This window comes from Panulirus ornatus, chromosome 4 (assembly GCF_036320965.1).
Source record: "Panulirus ornatus isolate Po-2019 chromosome 4, ASM3632096v1, whole genome shotgun sequence".
Lineage (NCBI taxonomy): Eukaryota > Metazoa > Arthropoda > Malacostraca > Decapoda > Palinuridae > Panulirus > Panulirus ornatus.
In genome coordinates this window covers 6,914,882-6,927,408 of record NC_092227.1, presented here as the reverse complement: position 1 = coordinate 6,927,408, position 12,527 = coordinate 6,914,882, and the positions used below count along the sequence as shown (strand labels likewise).

The window sequence follows — 12,527 nt, the reverse complement described above, 5'->3', positions numbered from 1 at the left end:
TCCTTTTATCCATCACTTGATTTCTTTCAAGGCATCGTATTCTTCAGCGCTTTCAAATCACATTTTTCTTCCTTAATCCATACATTAGCATCTGTTATTTCATATTCTGTCTACACGTGCACATGCCTTCCCCGTCGCTCCTATTCTGGGTCACTGGTCTCCCTCTATTGTTGATGGGGTGTGGTCGTGTTCGTTGCTCGGTAATCGTATTCGGGAGAGAGAGAGAATCGATTTGCCGACGTCCAACCCTACCAGCGTCTGCCTCCCAGACGCTTGTTGGCCCACTTCACCAGCTCCCCCACCGGGCGAGGCCAAACCTTGTTTACACCCGCCCACAGCTCTCTCTCACCTCCCTCCTTCTCTCTCTCTCTCTCTCTCTCTCTCTCTCTCTCTCTCTCTCTCTCTCTCTCTCTCTCTCTCTCTTTCTTGTGTGGAGGAGGATCTGGGAACATTTGTGGAAGTCTGAGAGTTTTTGTTAGGGATTCGAGGGCATTAAGGGAGATCCTATGTCCAGGTAGGGGGATCTAAGGTATATGAATAGCTTCAGAAGGATCCTGAGGGAGATTTATGGCCTCCTGATGGGGTTCAAGAACTTTAAGGAGCACTAAAGGCTACTGAAAACAATATACACGATGGCATAAAGAGATGTAAGGGTGCGAATATAAAGAAATGTTTATACAGGAGTTCTGTCTAGTTTAGAGGTAAGAGAATATTTATATGGGTGATCTGATAGTCTGTATAAGTTCATTAAGAAATCAGAACATGTTATAGTGGATCGAATAGCGTCTAAAGGGATACTGGTCTGTTTCATAAGCTGTGAAAGGTGATCTGTGGATTTCCACAGTTATAAGCTACTTATTACTTTTGGATTTTACACACTAAGTTGATTCGTCAAGACCACAGATGATGTGGAGGGGGGTTGAGGCATCAGCAGCAGGTGTGTGGGCGTTCGGTGGAGAGAGAGAGAGAGAGAGAGAGAGAGAGAGAGAGAGACAGAGAGAGAGAGAGAGAGAGAGAGAGAGAGAGAGAGAGAGAGAGAGAGAGAGAGAGGCGGTAGAGGTGGCAGGGTGGAGGGCTAAGGAGTGGTGGTGGCAGAGGGGCGGGTGGTGTGGTCGGCCAGTGTGGTGGTGGAGAGAAGAAAACAATATAAACCGTGTTAGAAAACGGGGGTACAGGAGGACACTGAGGTGATAAACCAAAGACTAAAAGAAAAAAAAAATATTAGAAAATGGAGGAAGTAATAAGAACGAGATAAGGAGATGAAAGTACGATAATAAAAGGGGGGGAAAAACCATAAAGTTGAGAAGAACAATGACCCACATACAAGTATGGAGATGAATGATACAACTTTCATAAGTATAATTTATGAAAGCAAAATGTATAATTCTACATCCCTGAGAGAAGAGACCACAAAAAAAGAAAAAAAAAAGATAAGGGGGGGGGGATGGGGTGGGGGCATCTCGGGGGTTGAGACAACAGAAAGGTTGGTGGAAGACAACGCGAACCAACGAGGGTTGAAGAAGAGAGGAAGTGACACGAGAATTTCGATCACTTTGGACGACACACTTTGGCGCTGGGAGACAGTGTATAGCATTGTCTTGGGGTCGTTTGCATCTCATGTTCTCATCATGAGGGACTTGTCTGTCTCGTTTATGGACCAGTCAACTCCCCAGCGGGAGATAGTGGACGTGGAGTGAGTCATTCATTCATTCATTCATTCATTCATTTATTCAGTCAGTCAGTCAATCAGTCAGTCAATCAGTCAGTCAATCAGTCAGTCAGTCAGTCAGTCAGTCAGTCAATCAGTCAGTCAATCAGTCAGTCAGTCTGTCAGTCAGTCAGTCAATCAGTCAGTCAGTCAGTCAGTCAGTCAGTCAGTCAGTCAGGCAAGACTTTGTCCAAATCCATTTTATATGACGCAGCAAGAAATGGCAGACGACTTTAAAACAGGTCTCCTATGCAGTGTATTTCCTTTATATTCTTATTTTTTTTAAGGTGTTCGACTTTCACTCTCTCATGACTACTGCAGAATCTGTGGAGACTTTTTTTTTCCTATATTCTTCCGCTCCTTGTTTGACAGCACGGTCTAGGGCGACTTCGTACCGTCACAGCGATTCTCTTCTTCAGATCTGTTGAAGACAATGGGGGCCTTCCTTCTGTCAAGGATCAGAGTTTCTTACCTCTGGTCGCGAAAGGATCCATTTCTTCATGTTCTCCTTCGGTCATGGATGTTCCACGCAACCCTGTGTGGCTCTAGTACCTCAGGACTTACCCTCTTCTCGTACTGAAGGTCCACCTACTTCTAGGAGACCTCCTGCAGTAGCTCTTCGAGATAAACGACAGAACTCCGCTGGTCGGCAGAGTTTTGTGAGGATAATGAGAACTGTATCCCTCCTCTGATGCTGGGTCTAGTATCTGCTAACGACTCGAGTCTACAGCACTTTGTGACCTCGTCTCTGATGCTCACAAGAACTGATCCTCAAAAGAGCCAGGATCTCTTCTTGCGTGTCGAACATGTACACGAGATCTCAAGGAGCACCTTGTCCTCCCTGCTCTATAGCTGGGTTTGTGCAAGGTAAAAGAGGAGACCTCAAGGAGCACCTTGTCCTCCAAGCTCTATAGCTGGGTTTGTGCAGGGTAAAAGAGGAGATCTCAAGGAGCACCTTGTCCTCCAAGCTCTATAGCTGGGTTTGTGCAAGGTAAAAGAGGAGACCTCAAGGAGCACCTTGTCCTCCAAGCTCTATAGCTGGGTTTGTTTAGGGTAAAAGAATATATAGCATACCCGTTCGAGGTCATGTATAGGAAAGGTCATGGTCAATAATTCTCTTCGCCCTGTCAGCATGAATCAGGAAGGGCTGTGTGGGGTTAACCTAAGGCATACAGACCCTGACTCTCGTCCGATCGACCTTACCTGGTACCCTCACAGAACCTTTCGCAACGCTCGATCAGTTTCGAAAATGCATCAAGACTCCCTCAGCCTTACTTAGTAGCTGTTCTAGTGTGACGTCTGATTACTTTTCCTGGAGGAGAATTTGGTATTCGTGAGCTATTTTGGCCAAGGGTCTCAGTACCTAAAGTGGAGGAGGACCTGGAGCCATTGTGCTGGAGGTGGACGGAGTCGTAAGCGTTGGTGATTCCTGCTTGAACTTCACGTTGCGACTGACGCAGTGGTAACGTCGTCAGGACCAGAGTCAACTGATATGATTTGTGCTGGTGTATGTATCACCGGCAAGTTTATTGTGCACCCAATGCTCACCCTGTGAGTGGTGGTGGCGCGAAAAGAATAATGACAGAGGTCACAAAAGGGATCTTTAGTCAGTGGAGTTACTTATGACGAGAGATTGGTTCGTTACTTATACTTAAGGGAAGTGTCTTTCATATGGTAAGTTTTGCTGCCTGTACACTAGACCCACCATAACCTCCCACCAGATGGTCCATTGCCCCAGCGTCTGCCATCATAACCTCCCACCAGATGGTCCATTGCCCCAGCGTCTGCCATCATAACCTCCCACCAGATGGTCCATTGCCCCAGCGTCTGGCGTCACCATATGATTACCCAGCTTCAGAACGTAGCGCCAGCTTGGCAAGAGTCAAACTGTAGCGGACTGCGACAGATGCGACAGACTTCTCACCACATTATCACGTGATCATCTCTGATATGACCGAGTCCTGGACTACACCCAGCCCGGCAGGAGGTCGTCTGTCCCTTAGGCCTTGTCTCTACCCCCTGCTGAGGGAACAGATCGCCACATACTCGCACACACTCTCCAAACCTGACACATTTACGTGTTTGCTTTAGGTGTATAGAATGTCATCCAGGCTTGGTTTGTGTGTGTGTGTGTGTGTGTGTGTGTGTGTGTGTGTGTGTGTGTGTGTGTGTGTGTGTGTGTGTGTGTGTTGGTTCTGCAGGTGATTTCTGGTTGGCATTATCTCAGTGTGGAGTAATGGCCACGTCTAACATTGTGCTCCCCGGTCACTCTCGGGCAGGCTGGTCATTGGTTCTGGTGACTCATTCATTCCTCTATACGTCAACTTGTCTTGAACCTTTGTTTTGATGGTATTTACCGACAGCATAACGGAGTGTGTTGTGCCCAGCGAGAGTTCCTGGAAGTTTATCTTCACTGTTCCATATGCATGGATGACTGACGAGCCTGCAAACTGCAGAAGTTGCTGTGGCCACCTCAGGGTCTGTCTTGTGTCTCTCCGGTCGTGTGACAGCTGGAGGAATTTCCTGTTCGTCTGAGATTTTCGAAGATATTACGTCAAAGTTTTCAAACCTATCTCGAGGCAAAGGTGTCTTGATGGTTTCCTTTTACATCCAGCAGACTTAGGATTTGTGATGATGATGATGCAACACTGCACTGGATTCTTTTGGAAATTTCCCTCTTTTTCTCTTGTGATTGGAGCACCTCGAAGTATCCAGGAGTCTCTCGCTAGTTCCTGTGGAGGGAAGTCCCGAGGCAGAGGACATGAGCTGGAAGGCGGCTGACAGCGACCCAACGTTCGCTGATGTGACTGTGATTCGTACGGACGTTTGCTACAGTTGACGTGCGTCAGCAGGACGGGGCGCATCCCTGGTCCTCTTGCTGGTCGAGAGTACAAACCATTGTTGTTCTCCGTGTGATTTCTCTTTTCTTTTAGATATGTTAGGTGGGATGGCACGGGAAACTGAGGGCCCGTAATCAAGGCCATCTCATTAACTCTCTCTCTCTCTCTCTCTCTCTCTCTCTCTCTCTCTCTCTCTCTCTCTCTCTCTCTCTCTCTCTCTCTCTCTCTCTCTCTCTCTAGGGGTGGATGAACACATGGTATCTCGTCCCTCTCAATGGCTCAGATCATGTGGGGGTTTTTCCTACCCTCATCTATACCACTGGTCTTAACGTTCATGACATGACCCAAACAAAATGCCCTTCATAGTCTCAACAGCCCGGCTGGCCTAGGCTGTCCACAGAAGTCGTCTTGCAAGGCTTAACGCGCCTAGATCTCACTCCGTAGGGAAATACGTGGGTTCCAAGACGACACAGCTTTTGGAGAAGGAGGTTGTTGTGTTGGTATCTTAATAAGGCCAAAGTCTGGGTGTGTGTATATATACATCTTTGTAGCCGGAATGAAACTAACATGTCCGTAACCCCAACAAGGATTGATTTTACAAACTTAGTGGCTTTGTTGGGTATGGCTGAAGAGTACGGTTCGAACACTCTTCCTATGTAGTACTTTCCAGGAAAAAAAGAATACATTTTCAGTGTTTATATGAATAAGTATTTGTGTCGACTGTCCTGCACAGGCCACCAAGGTCAGAGACCAGCCAAGCCAGGTCAAAGACCAGGCCAGCACAGCTCGATCGACCGGAGAGGAGAGGGGAGGTCCGTGCAAGAGGTGAGGGACTAGAGAGGGGAGGGCCATGCAAGGGTAGGGTTGGGAAAGAGATGGGTTATTTAGGGTGGAGGGACCGAGGTGGGTGAGAGGGAAGGGGAGGAGGGCCATGCAAAGGGTGGAGGTTTGGGTAGGGGAGGTCCGTGCTGGGGTTGGGGGCTCGAGGAAGGGCCGAGAAAAGGGTAGGCAGTGCAGGGAGGGAGGATCTGGGTAAGGGTGAGCCATCCTGGAGGTGGGGGTCAGGGGAAGTTAGGGCTGTGGTGGAGATGAGGGTCTGGGGAGGGGAGGGATATACAAGGGCCGTACCGTCGTGTTCAAGGGTCGTACCGTCGTGCTCAAGAATCGTACCGTCGTGTTCAAGGATCGTACCGTCGTGCTCAAGGATCGTACCGTCGTACTCAAGAATCGTACTGTCAGGCATAGGGATCGTACCGTCGTGCTCAAGGGTCGTACCGTCGTGCTCAAGGATCGTACCATCGTACTCAAGAATCGTACCGTCATGATAAAGGATCGTACCATCGTGCTCAAAGGTCGTACCGTCGTGCTCAAGGATCGTACAATCGTACTCAAGAATCGTACCGTCATGATAAAGGATCGTACCATCGTGCTCAAAGGTCGTACCGTTGTGCTCAAGGATCATACCATCGTACTCAAGAATCATACTGTCATGCATAGGGATCGTACCGTCGTGCTCAAGGGTCGTTCCATCGTGCTCAAGGGTCGTACCGTCGTGCTCAAGGGTCGTTCCATCGTGCTCAAGGGTCGTTCCATCGTGCTCAAGGGTCGTACCGTCGTACTCAAGAGGGACAGGTTCACCTCGAGGTTGTGTGGTAGCCATGGGCGTTAGGCCTGGGAGGCCAGGGAGATAACCAACCAAACACTGGATCAGCTCCAGTGTTATGACTGACCACGCACACACCCCGTCCCTCCGTCACTCCCTCCTCCACCTCGCCCTACCCCCCACACCACCTCTGATGTACCATCACCCAGAACAAGGGGTCGTCAACACCTGCGGGGGACAGAAAACATCTGTAAGTGGTGTCTTAAAGTAAGTGGACGACACAACACACACACACACACACACACACACACACACGCATGAATTTAGAACTGGTCGTAAAAATTATGAATGATTCCTTGACTGACGTAACTTTTACGACCACAGTCTGAAGGTTAAATGAGAGAGAGATAAGACCTACACTTGTCAGACTTTTCTTTTCGTCGGTGTAAACATGACTCAGTTGTATAATTGAATGCTTTCATAAGGGGGGGCGGGGGAATATTGCATGCTCTTTCGTACAGAATGATTAATGGGTAATAGATAGAGTGGGTAGTAGATAGACTGACTGGTCACTGAAGTGCCGGGAAGACTCGAATTTTCCTTAGAACCTACCTGACGAAGCGACGGCCGAGGAGGAGGAGGAAGAGGAGGAGGAGGCGGCGTTGGTGTGAGTGGAGTGGGGCTGGCTGGGTGGCTGGCTGGCCCGGCGCGGGCAGCAGGGAGGCTCCACCTCTCTCTCTCTCTCTCTCTCTCTCTCTCTCTCTCTCTCTCTCTCTCTCTCTCTCTCTCTCTCCTACAACCACTACTCATTACTGAACCTTAATATCCGTCGTAAGTCAGGGCCGTCGTGACCCGACGGGTGTGTTGGAGGCGTAGGAGGAGGAGGAGGCGGCAGCGGCGGGCTTGGGCTGCGGGGGCAAAATGGACAGGAGGCCTCTGAGGCGTAGATGTAAGCAGGAGCTGGGCTGGACTCGCGTAGGAGGAGGAGGAGGAGGAAGAGGGAAGGATAACACACACACACACACACACACACACACACACACACACATATACATATATATGTTTACCAAATGGCGTCCTAGCTTCGTCTCTTCGATGTATATCAACTGACTTTATATTTCTCTCTTGTGTCTCCCCTGATGATGTGATTATTACACGAAAGTGCACTTGGGAGCTTTTCGTGTTTCATTTTCCCCGTGGACTCATAGGAATATATATATATATATATATATATATATATATATATATATATATATATATATATATATATATATATATATATATATATGGGCTGGGGGATAGGTGATCGGATGATAGATAACTCAGTGGGAGGCTAATGGTGGTGTGGGAGGTAGGGTGGTAGGGATGGAGACGGGCCTAGGGGGGCGGCGGGGCGAGGAGTTGTGAGGGCGAGGCTCGAACTCAGGGGAAGAGTCGAAGATGACGAGGGTTGAGGGAGACCAGATGATGGGGGGGAGAAGTGAGGGGGCTGGGGCTGGGGCTTGGGGTTAGGGTGGGGTAGGAAGGCAAAGGGTTACAACACTGACTAACGGAATAGGCTTAGTGAGGAAGACCTAACACTCCATGTCAGAAGGACATAAAGATGGACAGTAGTTTGTAGACTCAACTGGGAAAAATAAAGATATGGGGGAAACCTGGGAATGCAGTGTATATGGACGTGGCGGAACACGTAGAGCTTTCCCATTAAGCACTTTGTAGCAGTAGGCCATATCAAGGGAAACCACTATATATATATATATACGAACAAAGTGCATATGAACGCGCACCTTCATCGAGCATACAAACCTCCAACAGCCAATTACAAGAAAAATATCGGTAACTACCATAACAACATGACGAAATAGGCCAAGAAAAAAAAACAAAAGAAATACTTCAGTAAATACGTTCAACGCTCGAGTGTATTATACAGCACACACGCACACACACACACACACACACACACACACTTATGGGTCGTATATACACTGTGACTGTGGTCTTATCCTTACTACCTGAAGAAGGTGCTGAAGGTGGCGTCGGGTGTGGCTGACGACCGTCATCACACCAGGCAGATGATAGGCCTACAGCCCAAACAACCGACCAATCAATTTACAGAAAACCTTAACGATAATCACCAACGAGTTAGAGGGTGGCCAAGAGACACTATATTATCACGAAATGGGTTTACAGTGAACAAGTCTGCCAATGGGAGCAGAGAACGGACGAATGTCTGAGAAGAAAACGTGAGGAAGAGTGAGGAAAGAGGAGAGAGAGGTTGTAGAGGAAATGAGGGTGGCTGAGGAGAGGAGAGGGACGACTTGGGTGGAGGAGGAGGAGGAGGAGGAGGTGGTAGCAACACGTATGTCTTGGTCAGGAAAGTGAAGGTGGGTCGGGAGAGGCGAGTTGGTGGAGGAGCCGGGGTGGAGGTGGAGGAGGGGGGAGGCGAGGTGGTGGAGGAGCCGGGGTGGAGGTGGAGGAGGGGGGAGGCGAGGTGGTGGAGGAGCCGGGGTGGAGGTGGAGGAGGGGGTAGGGTTCTTATTTTACGTAGGGGTGTGTGAGATGAATGTAATGTCTGCTGAAGGAAAGTAAGTGGGCTTCAGGCTGACATGCACGGGAGAGGAGCTCCACCACATGGCTGTGTGTGTGTGTGTGTGTGTGAGAGAGAGAGAGAGAGAGAGAGAGAGAGAGAGAGAGAGAGAGAGAGAGAGAGAGAGAGAGAGAGAGAGAGAGAATATATATATACACACATACATGATCCCCGCCTCTCGTAACACCAGACTAATACAACATACTCACGAACTATGACTATTTATTACAGAAGTAATGAAAGAAAAAAATGAATTACCAAAAAAAAAAGGGGGGTAAGATGTTGAGGCATTGGCAAAACTAACATGGTCAGTGAGCGGATAGATGACTTTTTATGGCCAGGCTTCGGGCAGAACGGATTTTCTGTTTAACAAAAGAATGGCGCGAAAGATACTGGTCGAATCTACGAAATCACCTCGGGCTTAGTGAGAATGTTACAGGCTTCGCCACCCACCACACTCACCGCCGAGTGCAGTTACGTAACCACACGCATTCGTAGTGGGAGAAGTTTCGTGTGTATTGGTTCTCACGTCCTGTAGGGGCGGGTTGGTCCGTGGTAGGGGTCCGTAGGGGCGGGTTGGTCCGTGGTAGGGGTCCGTCTTGGCTTCCTACATCACTAGGGGTCTTTACCCAGACTCAGTCAGCTGATCTCTGGGCCGAGTCGGTTGCCAGCTCATGTTTATCTACAGTTCCCTTCGCCTTCACGACCCCTTCATCCATGGTGGAGGTCGTACTAATCGTCGTATATTCCCTGCCGCTCGGTACGACGAGGTGGTAGTAGTCATACAGAAGGGGAGGTGACTGAGAACCCTACAAATCCCGTGATGTTTGTGATGTGTAACTGGCAACCAGAGCTCAGGACGGGTTGCCCACACGTCCGTCCTTCAGTGTTCTTTCGGAAGGCGGAGTGTTTGGGAGTGGCTGTGAGCCAAGTGGAGGGACGTGCACACGTGTTTTCACTCGTCCAACACCGTCCTGTGCGGAACCAACTGTCCAGGGACTGACCTCCTGCAGGCATGGAGGAGTGAAACTTTTTAATGACACTCTAAGCGAGTGTGTGGGAGTGTGTGTGTGTGTGTGTGTGTGGAGAGAGGGATTACTGTGCTTTTTTTTTTTTTTTTACATATCTGCAATGAATTGGCAGACTTCGTAATGCGCGCTACAGGGGTGATCAGGAACCATTGTATGTAGTGGACTGTGAGGGGGAGCCGAGAGCGCTGGGCTGGAGGGAGCGACCATCGCTGGCAGGAGGAGTTGGTACGTTCCTTCTGCGCCGACACCTTTGGTCGCCCGGCTCTTGTTAGATGGCTGGCGCACGCTCATCCCCAGCACAATGGTGAGTACCTAGTGTGTGTGTGTGTGTGAGAGAGAGAGAGAGAGAGAGAGAGAGAGAGAGAGAGAGAGAGAGAGAGAGAGAGAGAGAGAGAGAGAGATTGCTCCCTTGTCATCGTCTGGAAGCACATACATTCTATGTACTCGTTTCTTCACGTCTGGGGAAAGTAACAGGGATTTCTTCATAGCTATTCGTTCTCTCTCTTTTTTTTTCAAGGAAATTTGGTGATTCGTAGTAGGAAGTACGACGTCTTGGAAGGGACACTTGGGTAGCCATTGAAGTCAGGAATAGACACAGCAACAATCCTAGTCTTACTTGTTACCCTCGTCCATTGGGGTTTTCAGTTCAGCTGACAACTGGGTTCCTCCCTCAGAGGCGAGGGGCTTGTGCAGGGCTGGACCCAGGGAGAGAGAGAGTGTCAGCCAGTGGCGGGGGAGTGAGCCAGTCACAGGTCGGGGGGTGTGGGCAGAGAGAGGCTTCTACCACCACCGCCACCACCACCACCCACACTGGCCGTCCAGCTGATCATCACAGTATTACCGCTGAGGGACAACAGTTTTCCCTCTTCTTTATGAGCTAGGCTGCAGGGGTGGTCGTGTGGCGGATGCGTACGTGGCCTGGTTGTGTGTGTGTGTGTGTGTGTGTCTGGCACGCACACAGACACACAGGGATCAGGCAGGACCCAGGCCAGTCCTGACGTGAGTGGACTGGGACGCCACGACTCCCAGGCATGTTCAAGCAAGTGGAGATACGGTTGGACGCGTGTGTTGACACTTGTTTGTACAGTACGGGAGGGAGTTTTGTACTCTCAGGGCGCAGCGGCCGCCCTCCCCCAAACCCATCTCTTGAGCATACTTCACCATCGTATAACGTCTTAAACTTCTATATGTTGTCGGTGTCCACGATTTCTTCGTGTGTAATACTCCATTCATCCTCATTACTGGTGCTGTAAAGGTTATTATATCTTCACATCCCTTAAAGTATTCTTTCTTCGTATCTCTTTCTAAGAACTGTTCAGTGTTAACATTGTTAAATTGATTGAGAGACTAAGAGACTGTGATCAAGACGTCCCTCTTATATTCTTTGCTGCTCCATACTAGGTAGATGTATGACCTTTAACCCACCCCTCCTTGTAGCTTAACTCTTTAATTTTAGGTACCTTAAATCTTTTTTCTTTCTCTCTTGCCCTCTCCTGAACTTCTGTCACCAGTGGTTCATGTTTTCCTCAAGAGAGGTGACCGAACCTGAGAAGAACATTGTAATTTATGTCGAGTATAAATTGTGGGGAGTTTATTAGATGTCTTATCCACATACCTGACTGCAATTCCTATATTAATCAACAGACAGTTCGCCTCATTAACCATTCTTCTCTTGTAGTGTTTTGGTGATAGGATGCGCACAATGTCGACCCCCAACCAGCAAGGGCCTCTGGCGCAGACATTCATGCAACTTGTTGACTTACCAGATTGTAGACGTATTGAGACCTTCCTTCACAGTTTCCGGACTTCGTTGCTTTGTCTTTGCTTGTGGGTTGAAATTCACAGCAACTCTACAGCGGTGGGTTTAAGTCCCATGTTGCAGTCTTCCTCACTCATATTGTGGTATGAATGTAGTCTTACTGGCAAGTTATGTATATATATATATATATATATATATATATATATATATATATATATATATATATATATATATATATATATATATAGCTCTTCGTCCAGCTTCAAGTGACCCTAACAACTGTAGGAAAGGCTCTGTATCTTCCCCTCCCATCCACTCAGATGGGTTTTCGATCCAACGAAGGAGTTTCACTCCTCCTTCATGCCTCTCTGAAACTCCGGCTTCATTGACAGACTCAGTGTGGGACGCTGGCAAGTGCCTACTAACACTTCAAGAAAACACAAAGTCCACCTATGCATCTTTTGTGTCTTAAGAGGTGCTCATTCCCCCCCACACTGAGTCTAAATGACATGTCTCTCATTACCTCCCTTCTCTGATCTCATGTTTGTTGTGTTCCACTTTGGGAGTTTGCCCTGTGATCATCTCTTCCCATTGTTTTATATACTACGCTTGTTAGAGTGACTGGTCTATTGTAAGGGTATATTTATGTGATTCAAAAGGAAAGATAGGCACGATATTTGCTCTATTTCATTCCCGTGGCAATATACCGTCTTCCAGGGATGTCAATACTTTCTATCGTCTCTTCTTCCCCCCCCCCCCCCTTTCATTAACCTCTCTATTTCAATTAAGACCCGGCCTTGATGTGGACTTAGGTGCGTGACTGGAGACTCCAACATGAAAACAAAAGAAAATCCTCAATCAGATCCACGCGTCCTTATATGGATGAGTTCTTCAGTGTCCTTCTGTATGATGATGACCTTTCCAGCAAAAATCATTGCTTAACAAGTCCAACCTCCATCCCGTCCCATCTCATCTCGCTGGTACTGTGGTTATAATGTC

General features: G+C 48.5%; 1 protein-coding gene across 4 annotated transcripts in view; it reads left to right on the top strand.

The window, feature by feature from the left end:
- LOC139765540 (uncharacterized) overlaps positions 1–12,527 on the top strand; it is a 470,248-nt gene that overhangs the window by 142,001 nt on the left and 315,720 nt on the right. For 2 of the 4 annotated variants that reach the window (XM_071693088.1, XM_071693069.1), the window contains exon 1: positions 9,629–10,073. The exons of 1 other annotated variant lie outside the window; for it this stretch is intronic. The gene's annotated coding sequence lies outside the window, so the exon portion shown is untranslated. Of the gene's footprint in view, positions 1–9,627; positions 10,074–12,527 lie in introns of those variants that run through there. One more of the 4 variants, XM_071693097.1, reaches the window with a different exon arrangement.